An 8,845-nucleotide genomic window follows, 5' to 3' on the forward strand; every position below is an offset into this window, starting at 1 on the left:
CCCAAGTAAAAGGTTTCTGGACGTCTGCACTGTTCAAAGCACTACTTTAGACCACAGGACGTGCAGTTTCATACTAGGGACACCAACAACTGGGCTAAGAGCCCTGGGTTTTTCCTGATCTCATTTTCAAGTTCAAAGTACCACTTTCTCACCAGTTTCCCAAGCAAAAAAAAACAGCAAAGAAAAAGACCTCCCATCTTAAAGTTACAATGCATTGCACACTAGGCAGCGTCCGCCTGGATCTGCAGCCAGGAAAAGGCTCAAGAAGCCTCACGAAGGAATCCTCATTGGATGCTACTGTCTTCATTGTTTCCAATTAAGAATAGTCACAAAGTTGTCACCCTTGTCAAACTTGGCTGAGTTAGAGGGACCCACTGCCTCTGGGAAAGGCTCCTTTGGAAGCTGATCTTTCTCTGCCTAGAGCTGGAGAAAACCTTACATAACACAACGGTCCATTTCAATACGTTATTTCTGCAATCCTAGGGGAAGAAAACATCTAAGCACTGGAAATAGGAAGAGTAACTAGGGGATTTGCAGCTGAAGCGTTCGTCTCCTGGCATTTCAGGCTTATTGCAATTGTTCCCAATTGTTACTGAAAACGCAGAAAGCAAAATCAGAATTCCCAACGCCAGAAGATGGGCTATAGAAATGCAGGGAGGCAGAAGTTGGGTTATTTCCCCCTCTTTTTTTTTTTTTTTTAAGATAGAATTCCTGGAATTAACCCTTGAGTGGAAGTTGGTAACTGCGTTTCAACAAAACAAGGTGAGATTTGCCTGCAAAGGGAGAACGCACGGGTGGGACCGAATGGATCCTGCGAGCGCACAGGCTGCAGCCACAGAAGCCGGCGGAGTACCGGCGCCCGGGTGCTGGGAACTCGTCCGGGGACTGGCTCCCCCGGCGAGCGGCGGGCGGCGCAGTCGAGCCGTCGGTACCCAAGTTTCCAGACCCCTGGCTTCCAGAGGAGGAGGGGGCGCACTGCGCTCCTGCTGGATCCCTCGGCTGCTCCTTGCTGCTGCTCCCTGCTAGCAAGGGACCGCTTCTGGGAGCGCAGCGCGAAGACAGTGGATTTGGACTTGCCTCTCCAGAATCCCCCCAAAAGCATCTTGGTACAAGTAATGGATAAAAATAGCCGGCGGATAACGCTGGGGGAGGAGCGAGACTCGCGCAAGGGAAGGCAAGGATACGACTGGTCCTGCAAAGTGGGGTGCCGAGGGGGGAAGGATGCAACCCTTCTCCCGAGAGAGGGGCTGGGTATGCGAGGCAGCGCGGACTCCTGCCGGGTGTAAGACGCACAGCGCCGCGACCACCGAGGAGCTCAGCACACCCTGCACACCGCGCCCTGCGTCCCGGCTCCGGCTCCCGCTGCTTCTCCATCCCAGCCAGGGCTCTAGAAGCCGGCGCCCCGGCTCCAGGGGCAGGTGGGGCCCGAAGAAGGAACAGCAACAGCGCGCGGTCTGCCTCCTGGCTCAGAAAGCGCACCTGGAGACGTCAGGCTCCTTGTGGGTGCCGCTTGTTCTGAGCTAGGGGCTACCGGCTGCTACCGCGGGTTGGCGCCCCGCCGCCCCACACCCTCAAACATCTGCGGCGCTCGAAATAGAAACAGAGGCAAAAATGAAAAAGGTAAAAAGTAACAGGAAAAATGAGGACCGTGTAGAATTGGTTTTTGGGGAAAGAGGCTACTTACTGTTTGGCCTGTCGCCTCAATCTCTCATCCCGAGCATCCCGGCCCCTCGGCAGATGCCCCATCTCTTCTCTACTCCAACTAAATGCATAGGCAAATCACACCAAGGTCTCCCCAGCCTGTATGCTGCCTCGACCAAGTGACTTTTTGCTGACTGTATTCCCTCCCCAGTTCCCAGCCCAAGTGGTACCCTGGCTCCGCTGCCCGCTGCGCTCCTAATGCCACGCACGGTCCTAGGGAGAAGCGGTAGGCAGGAGCGAACCTCCGACTCTGCTAGGGGGGAAAAAAAATCCAGCCTACTAAGCGTCAGAAAGCCGCATAACTGCCGGCCAGAAAAAGAAAGAAAGAAACAAACCAACAACAAAAACAGTCTCGGGACTTGCAGAACCGAGGGGCCGAGGCAGGAGGCGAGGAGGATGGGAAAACCCCGGGTCTCTCCTTCCTTGTTCTCCACTCCACCTGCTCCAGCTCCGACTCACCTTGGGCTCTGCGCTGGTCTTAAGTCCGGGACGCCAGGTCCGGGCACCTCGAACGCCCCACGTCTTGCCACTCCCGAGCCTGGCTGCCCCCGCCCCACACGCTCTGCACTCACCTGAGGGGCGCCGCGGTCCAGCGGGTCCGGCGTCCGAAGTCGGCTCTCGGGCTGGGCCATGGGCAGCGCCTCCGAGCAACGGCAGCCGGCGGAGTGAGCTTCGGGACGTCCGGGGACAGGCGAGACGAAGGGGCGCGAGCAACCCAGGACCCGGCAGTGCTGGCGGCTCGTGGCTGCCCGCGCGCCAGGGACTTTGCAGGCGGGAGGCTCCGCGACGAGCCCCGCGGAGGGGAGGAGCAGGAGGAGGGGCAGGAGGAGGGGACGCAGGAGGCCGGGCCCTGAGGGACAGCGCGTGGGGCAGAGGAGGATCGCGAGCGCCCACTGCTGCCCGGCCCGCTCTGGTGCGGCGCGGAGTCGAGCCCGCTAGGTGCCTGGCTAGCGGCTCTGCGATCAGGGCTGCCCGGCCCGGCCCGGCTCTCGGCTCCCGCTGACAGGTACAGGAAGAGTCTGTCTCGTCCACCCGGCGCGGCGGCTCCTCGGGTTTCAGTCCAAGGGGGGAGGGAACCCGCGCGGCTGGGAGGGTGGGGCCGGCTGTGGGTTGGGTGACGGCCTTCGCTGCAAACCTGGGACAACCGGTCTACTCGCTCACCCCTGCTAGGAAAGGGCAGGTCCAAGCCCCAAGCCCGTCTTCCTTCACTCTTCAGTCCCACGAGGTCCCTGGGACTTGCGCTCCGCCCTCTTGCGTCCGCACCGCGTGTTCCCTTCCCGGCAGGTGACTCACCTTAGGCTCTGATTCTCCTTGCGCCGCCCGGGAAGCAGGGGGAGCCATCCCCTTGAGCGCGCACCACAGCCGAGCTGGGAGGCCAGCGGAAAGGCAGCCCGAGGCGGAATCCGCGCGAGGAGCGGGCTGCCTAGCACTCCCTGTCGCCGTTGAACGCTCCCTCTCCCTTCGGTTTCGCGTCCAGGAGTGGATGACGATTTGCCAGAAGAGCGGGGAGAGCTCACTCTGCTTTTGCTAGTGCCGGGGCATTGCAAACGTCAGCTCTGAAATGAAGCAGGGTCTCCCTGCTCCCTCCTCTTCCCCATTTCTGGTAGGTGGCAGGTTTTGTGGGTAAACTCATTCAGCATTTCGTAGTTTAACAGCAGATTTAGGATTTCGAGGGGCGTGGGGTTATCATCTCCTTGGAGAAGCTGTGCTGCCCGCTTACCCGCCCGAACCAAAACAAGTCACCTTAAAGGCAGGTCAACAAATGTGTTGAAAAGAAAAGAAAAAAAGCCAAATGAACCTCAAAGTAGAGTAATTTTTTCAGATGAGATGTCAGTAGCTCTTCCATATCTTAAATATTGGAAGTTAAATGTAAGAATTTGAATTTGTCATGTAAGTTTTAAAAATCTTTCATTAACTTGGCTTAGTTTGAAAACACTCTCCCATTTAAGGAATGGTTCCTACAGGAAATTAACCTCTTTACTCTTGTAATATTACTGAATGCCTCTTTTAGAAAGCAAAGCAATGACTAGCATTTTGACTATCTGATAAAGCCAAAGCCAGTATCATCTGGGAGGCCAAGACCAAGACTTATTTTGAAAAATAAGCTTCTAGGGATTGTAAAGACCCTGGCTACTTCTTTGAGCCAGACTAATGTTGACATGACTATTTTACACACAGACACACACACACACACACACACACACAAGAGGTCTGACAATTAAGTTCCCAAACTCATCCTATAAAAAGTACTACATAAGTCATTGCTGAATATCACCAAGGTCACCTTCGACGTACTCCCCTTGAGAAGCTATGCACCAACGCCAGTGCCTTGTCCACCCTTCAAAGCAATTTGGGAACTCTTCCTGGAATGGCCATCAGAGCTGTCATCATATTACCCTTGATGTCCTGAATGTCATCAAAATGTCTTCCTTCCAATATTTCCTTTATCTTTGGATAAAGAAAGCAGTCATTGGGGGCCAGATCAGGTGAGCGGGGAGTGTGTTCCAATACAGTTATTTGTTTACTTGCTAAAAACTCCCTCACAGACAGAGCCCTGTGAGCTGATACATTGTCGTGATGCAAGAGCCATGAATTGTTGGTGAAAAGTTCAGGTCTAACTTTTCACACACCCTTTTCAGCACTTCCAAATAGTAAACTTGGTTAACTGTTTTTCCCTTGGTACAGATTTGTAATGAATAATCCCTCTGATATCAAAAAAGGTTATCAGCATCATTGCAACAAGTTCACACTTAATTGTCAGACCTCAAGTGTGTGTGTATTTGAAAGGCCTTAGCATTTAAATGTACTTTAGCTTTAAAAGAAGTGTTTTCCCCCATGAAGCTGTGTGAAATCATGTATGAGTTGTGTGGGTCAAACTGAGGCAGGACATGTAGCCTAGGAAATTGACAACCCCCTCCAGGTACAATGTGAGGTGCTTCAGTGGTTAGACAAGTAACAAAGTGAATATATCCAGTACCTATATGTGGAGAAAAACAAGAACCAGTTTTCCAGGTAAGCTGATCCCTGTAACTGAGACCTGACCTTCAGCTAATTATAATGTCATTATAATCTCATTTACATTGTGGTTACTAGACTCCCATCATGCATCTGACACCATGACAATTCCAGAGGAACCAAATAAGGAAGAAAAGGCAGGAAAAGAGGGTCCCTCCCAGGGGGAGGAGATGAATGAACATCAATGAGATATCCACCAATTCCCACCTGGGTAGGATAGATACCCCTGATCATGACTTCTTTCATGCCACTTGTTCTTTGAGTACACCTGCACTTTCCTCTCAAGTGTGTACTTTTCATTAAATCACTTTCACTTTCCTGCATCTGTCTCACTCCTGAATTCTTTCTTGGTGGGAAACAAGAGCCCAGTCACCACTGCTCCGGGTTGAGTGCTCTCTTGGACACCCCAGTGAGCCTCCAGAGATGGATGCCACCTACTGGGGTCCTTCTGCTCCTACCAGAAGCTAAGCCCCTGCAGATCACCAGTTCTTCAAAATAGGGAGCTTTGATGTTCTAAGTTGATATGGTTACTTCTCCATAAGAGTTCAAAGTGCTTTTGTGCCCATAGTCTGAATCTCACAACTCATTTGTATGATGCAAAGGGACTGGCAGCATGATTCCATTTGTACCCTGGGAGCCAAAGGCAGGTTAACTGATCAACTTACTTCCCCACCGAAGTCCTAGAAAAGAACTAGAACCCAGACTCCAGCCCTGAGCCTCCGTGAGAAGCTTCCATGCAGGATGTGACTCCGGGCAGATTTGGAAAGTGACAAGAATTTGAGGGCTAGAAATTTAACTTGTCTCATTTTTGAATGTCAACCAACATTCATCGATCGATGAGCGATGTTCTTACGTTGAGATAAATAAGAAAGTGAAAATTGGCTCTTTTGTTCTTATTTAGCTTTATGTCTCGGCCAAGACATATCTCAGTTTCTCCTAAACACCCTTCCTTGACCTCTTCTGAGCATGAGTTAGGTTTCCTAATAGGCATTCACAACTCAGCTTTGTTATAACATGAAAATTGTGTTGAAAATATCTGTTTAGAGATCTCTTTCCTGCTAGATTAGAAGGGCTTTGAAAACGAGGACCATAATTGTGTTTCTCTCCCAGAGTCTTGCATGGTGTCTGAAACACAGTATACTTTCATACTCTCAAAAAACAAAAAAACACACACAAAAAAGTAGATTTGTCAACTGTACGTCCCTCCAGGAGTCATGATTTAGATGAGACGTGTGTCCATTTCAAAGCTGTCAGTGTCAGAATGGGGGCTTGCAGGAGACATAGTGGTAGTCACCTGGAAAAGTGTCCATCGCTTTTTGATGTGTGGCGTAAGACCCTCTTACTCTGTCATCAACTGGAAAATGAGAGGGTTTTAGTAGATGGTCTCTAAGCTGTTTATGTTCTAAGACACCAAAGTCTTTATTGAATACCTACTAGTGTGTTTGACACTATACCAACTACTATGGAAAGTTAAGACATTGCCACTGCTCGAGGGACCAGAAAATCTTATCTCAAAAAGAAATAAGACTAGTACCCACAACCTGTCTTTACCCAAACTCACCGATATCAGTTAAGCTGAAAACTGTGTTCCACAGAGGACAGAGGCTGAAGGAGGGAAATAGAAACAGGCAACTGACCTAGTACGACTGGTCAACAATCAGTAATAACACCAGTGGAAATGTATTTGAGGCTTTTGTGCCAGGTATTGCACAGAATGAGTTACGTGAGTTGCATGTTTTTGTCCTTGCACCAACCATCTTAGAAACTATGATTTCCTCATTAAAAAAAAAAAAAAAAAGGCAAAAAAATGGAAAATCCTGACATAAATGTGTGGGAGTAATTAGGGCACCAGAAGAGGAGGGGATTTATCCAAAGTATCCAGTAAAAACTAGGCTCCTTGGTCCAGTGCTCTCTGTAATTCAGTGGTTTGCTTGTGTTACTTCTTGTTGTTTTCTTTTCCCCAAATATGTGATAGAAGAGGGAGGCCAGGAAAAGGGGAGGTGGGAAGGGACAGAGAAAGAGCTTGCTCCTTCGGCAGATGTCCAGGGTCCACGGTCACTCTACCTGCCTGGGCGCACGGTGATTTTACCTGTAACTCCTGTCTAAGGGGCCTGCCCTGCAAAGCCTTTCCTCCCATAATGGCTGTTGGAATCTTTCAAGTTAATAGCATGAATATTAAATAGGCCAGTGGGATTCTTTATAAGCAGAGGAAATTGGGATCAGGTTAAAAATCCAATTTTAATAAACTTTCCAATTCCTGATGTACATGGTGCACTAATGGCTCTTACTGCTGAATCATCTGAAAAGTCAAAAGCATTTTTAAAAGGTCCTTGTTGTATGGGAAACTTGATGGGTATTGTTTAATTGTACATTGCTCATCCGTCTCTCCGCAGAAGAGATGGTGTAAAACTGATGAGAGCAGATATGAAATGCCGCTATCCACAGAGCTGGTTGGGTAGAGGGCAGGGTTTAGGGTTGGGAAGATGATTTTCACTCTTTTGACTAAAACAAAGCATGATTATGCTGTATGAAAATGGTATCCTCAAATAGCTCCACTAATTTGATTGTACTGAGGTCTAGAATCCTTTGTTTCTTTTGATTTGTTAATTAGCTAGAGCAGTGGACTTCTGAGAGAAAAAAAATGAAGGTTATATCCCCAAAACATTATGGTTCCTCCCAACTCATCTCACCCATGACGTGTGTCCCCTCCACCAGCCCGTCCCACCTTTCCCGACTTTACCTGTATGTCTTTGAAAACAATCCAGCCATCTAAGATGGATAAATTGTCCGATGTTTTTCTAAAAACAGGATTTTTATCCCCTTCATGACACCAAGTCTACTCTTGGCACGTGTGGTTACAGGGTGGAGTTGTAACTTTTGCCTTGGTGGGACCTATCCTTTACCCAAGTAAATAAATTACCTAATTAAATATTACATGTCATGACAGCATTGGTGGAAAGAGGAACATATTATTCTTATTTATTTATCTGTTTATTTAAATATTTTCCTGAGACCTAGAAGCTAATTTTTTTTTTTTCTGATTTCAAAAGAGATTAAAACATTTTTGAGAGGCCCAGAAAGTACCTTGGGATCCTGTGACATCTGATGGGGCGGTTGGTTCCATGAAAAAGATGATGATACAGGGGATGAATGCTTAACTGATGCAGGTAAAGTATGTATGATAAATGCAACCTCATGCACACAGCTTATAGTCCATTTGTTGTGTTGGATAAACAACATATTGCTTTTTATTTCTGATCCTGTTGCCCCAAATTACACACATCAGTGCTGCAAGAATGCGATATTGCAGGCCTGAAGTAGTCCCCTTGTTCAAATTATTAGACCCTGCTGAGTGCTGGAATGCCTTCAGGACAATGGGAAATTGTAGCACTGTCTTTGATTTTAGTTTTGCTGGAACCCAAGCTGACTGATGCTTTGATGAGCAAGTCTTGCTGATTTTCTCCTTTAGGCTTTCTTCAAGGATACTGGGTGGTTCAAACTCTTTGGAGAAAAAAAAAAAAATTTTCCTCTCTCCAGTTCCATCATGTTAGTTGAAATATTTACTGGGTGCATCTTATATAGCAGCCCTGTGGTAGGTATGTATATGGGTGGAGATGTGTAAAAATAAAATGATTTATTTTGTTAAATTTTATAAAATGGAATCCCTTCCCTGAAGGAGCTCACAGACATGCATGAACAGAAAAATCACAATTGAATTTGGTAAATGCATTGTAGTTTTTGAATTGTAAAATTACAATTCAATCATGAGGTCCTGGTTCTCTGTATACTAGGAAGGTCAAAGGAGCATTTGGCCTGGGGTTCTCACTCTCACATACTACCCCAAACTCCTGCTTCAAGCCGCATGTGATTTTTCCAGCAGCTCTCTGCTCTTGGAGTCCCCACTGCGGTCCTCTGAGGGTGTGGCTCTTTTGTCCTTGAAATTGACAGTGCTACCTTCTCCCTTCTAAGACTCATTTTGATTCCAGATTTAAAATACAGCCAAAGCTCTGAGAAGTCTGTTGAAAGATGCAAGTTCTCTTTCCCCATTTTTATACACTTGTCTTATGAAAGCATTTATAATGACATTCATGAGTTGGCTATATAGTATATATTTTTTTTCTCCTTTATG

At 47.8% G+C, this 8,845-nt stretch overlaps 1 protein-coding gene across 3 annotated transcripts in view; it reads right to left on the reverse strand.

Moving 5' to 3' along the window:
* Nucleotides 1-2,927, reverse strand: part of HS3ST1 (heparan sulfate-glucosamine 3-sulfotransferase 1) — a 30,728-nt gene extending 27,801 nt beyond the window's left edge. Inside the window, exon 1 of one of the 3 annotated variants that reach the window (XM_019740863.2) lies at nt 2,274-2,927. The gene's annotated coding sequence lies outside the window, so the exon portion shown is untranslated. Of the gene's footprint in view, nt 1-1,684; nt 2,130-2,160 lie in introns of those variants that run through there. The other 2 variants (XM_074321403.1, XM_074321401.1) reach the window with 2 other exon arrangements.
* Nucleotides 2,928-8,845: the final 5,918 nt, after the last annotated feature.

Source organism: Rhinolophus sinicus, linkage group LG02, assembly GCF_036562045.2.
Source record: "Rhinolophus sinicus isolate RSC01 linkage group LG02, ASM3656204v1, whole genome shotgun sequence".
In the NCBI taxonomy this organism is placed as follows: Eukaryota; Metazoa; Chordata; class Mammalia; order Chiroptera; family Rhinolophidae; genus Rhinolophus; species Rhinolophus sinicus.